Raw genomic sequence first — 3133 nt, forward strand, 5'->3', positions numbered from 1 at the left:
CCTGACCGCGCAGCCCAAGGGGTGAGCAGGAAAGGCGGCGCTTGTGATTGGCTGCTCTCTTCCTGACGGACCCGCCCCCTCGAAAAATATATCCTGGGCAGCCCCGCCTCTCTGACGTCTCTGTGACGCGAGGTGGGCGTGTCCACTTTTAGAAGAGGGAGGGAGGAGATCCGCTGGGGAAAAGGGGAGGGGGAGTGTAGACACTGTGAGACTGTGATCTATAGAAATAAAAATGTATTGCTCGTTAGTGGGATTGACATAATTCGAAAACCACTGGACGAATTGACACCAAATTTGGACACAAGACACCTACATACCCAAGGAGTGACCATCACTCAAAACAAAATTATTTTTTGTCATTTGGGAGTTGTATTTGCTGGAATTTATAGTTCACCTACAATCAAAGAGCATTCTGAACTCCACCAATGATGGAATTGAACCGACCAGGGCATACAGTTCTCCCATGACCAACAGAAAATACTGGAAGGGTTTGGTGGGCAGTGTCCTTTGGTTTTTGGAGTTGTAGTTCACCTACATCCAGACATCACTGTGGACTCAAACAATGATGGATCTGGCCAAACTTGGCACAAATATTCCATATGCCCAAATATGGAGTTTGGGGGAAATAGACCTTGACATTTGGAAGTTGTAGTTGCTGGGATTTATAGTTCACCTACAATCACAGAGCATTCTGAACTCCACCAATGATGGAATTGAACCAAGCATGGCATACAGGACTCCCACGACTAACAGAAAACACTAGAAGGGTTTGGTGGGCATTGACCTTGACGTTTGGGAGTTGTAGTTGCTGGGATTTTTAGTTGACCTACAATAAAAGTGCATTCTGAAAAGCACTAATGATGAAATTGAACCAAACATGGCACACAGGACTCCCATGACCAACAGAAAACACTGGAAGAGTTTGGTGGGCATTGACCTTGAGTTAGGGAGTTGTAGTTCACCTACATCCAGAGAGCACTGTGGACTCAAACTATGATGGATCTGGACCAAACTTGGCACAAATATTCCATACGCCCAAATATAGAGTTTGGGGGAAATAGAACTTGACATTTGGGAGTTGTAGTTGCTGTGGAACGATTCCATCAGCACTGCCTCCAGAAAATCCTGCAAATCTCTTGGGAAGACAGGCGGACAAACGTCAGCGTGCTGGAAGAAGCAAAGACCACCAGCATTGAAGCGATGGTCCTCCGCCATCAACTCCGCTGGACCAGCCATGTTGTCCGGATGCCCGACCACTGTCTCCCAAAGCAGTTGCTCTACTCCGAACTCAAGAACGGAAAACGGAATGTTGGTGGACAGGAAAAGAAATTTAAAGATGGGCTCAAAGCCAACCTCAAAAACTCTGGCATAGACACTGAGAACTGGGAAGCCATGGCCCTTGAGCGCTCCAGCTGGAGGTCAGCTGTGACCAGCAGTGCTGCAGAATTTGAAGAGGCACGAATGGAGGGCGAAAGGGAGAAGCGTGCCTAGAGGAAGGCACATCAAGCCAACCCCAACCGAGACCGCCTTCCACCTGGAAACCAATGCCCTCACTGCGGAAGAAGATGCAGAGCAAGAATAGGGCTCCACAGCCACATACAGACCCACAAGAACACTGGAAGGCAATCCTCCTTGGAAAACGAGGGATCGCCTAAGTAAATGTGCTTTACTTCTTAATACTACTTACTGTATCCAAATAATTGCGGTTATATCTACACATAAAAAACTAGTTAATCCTCAGGGTAATCTCACATTTCCATTTTATTCCCCCTCTCTTGTATGCTAGATTGCAGAAACTGATATTAGTAACTATTTTCTTATATTAAATAGGGTTATGTAACGTGTTTTCCCAAAGAGGGCAAAGTGTTATGCAGAGTTGCCTCATAGGTTAACGTACTGTTTAGCTCACATTCTAGCTTTGGTGATTGTGCAAGGCATTGTCAACACTCTTCATATTTTACAAAGAAAATCCTAACTCTGTTTATATCTCAGCTTTCATGCTTAAATGAGCATCATTCTAAATAAAAACAATTATAAGAGACGACTGCAGAGATAAGAGTATCAGCATGGTGTAGTGCAGAGCTTTCCAAACATGTTGGTGACAGTTTTTTGACATGTATCATTTTTTGACACAGTAATTGTTTTACTACTAAACCCTTTATAAAACTAAAGGGTTTAGTTTTACTACTAAACCCTTTATAAAAGAGAGATACATACATAAACTGTAATAGTGAAATGTATGGGGACACATTTATAAAATGTTATTTGTAAGACATACATTTCCAAGATTTTTGTCATTTCTCATTACATTTGCACAACACGCCTACACACTGCAGTCAACATACTAACGTGTTGCAACACAGTTTGAAAAGCTCTGCTGTAGTGGCAGAGTCTGGAGACCAGACTCAATCCAATGGTCACTCAATCCAATGGTGACCTTGAATTGGTCAGCGTCAGCCCCAAAACACTCTGCAATAGGTTGAGCATAGAGTCATCAATGTCAGGAATAATTTTAAGACATTCAACGACAAAGTGCAGAGACACTACTGCAATTTAAAAATGAGTTTTAATGAAGTGTTTATAGTAGTTTGAGAAATGCCTGTTGTGAATCCAAGAGTTTTGTGTCATTGCCTGGAAGGTGTGAGCAAATGCAGTTGCATCAGTGGGTCTGGCTGTAAATAGTAGATTTGGCAATGCATGTCTCATATGTCTCAATCAGGCACACCTAATCACCTCTCAACAACAGATTGCTCCAGGCACTGCCAGGCAATCAAATGCTAATCAATGTGGTCAGTTGAAACATTCACACCTAGCTCCAGCAGACAAAAGTCCTTTGTCCCACCCTGGTCATTCCACCCTTTTTCCTAGTACCAACAGACCTCTCTACCTCTGAGGATGCTTGCCATAGATGCAGGCGAAACGTCAGGAGACATGCCTCTAGAACATGGCCATATAGCCCGAAAAAAAACATCAACAACCCATGTCTCATAGGTGATCTTTTTCTGCCTAGTTTTTTGTTGAGTAGAAAGTTGGTTGCTCTGCATGAATAATTCCAGGTCTGAGATTTCCTTGTTGATCTTCTCATTTGTTGTATGGGGTGCTAATCAGTCAGTTTGCTTCTCAAAAGAAAAAA

The sequence above is a fragment of the Anolis sagrei genome, chromosome 5 (genome assembly GCF_037176765.1).
Source record: "Anolis sagrei isolate rAnoSag1 chromosome 5, rAnoSag1.mat, whole genome shotgun sequence".
Lineage (NCBI taxonomy): Eukaryota > Metazoa > Chordata > Lepidosauria > Squamata > Dactyloidae > Anolis > Anolis sagrei.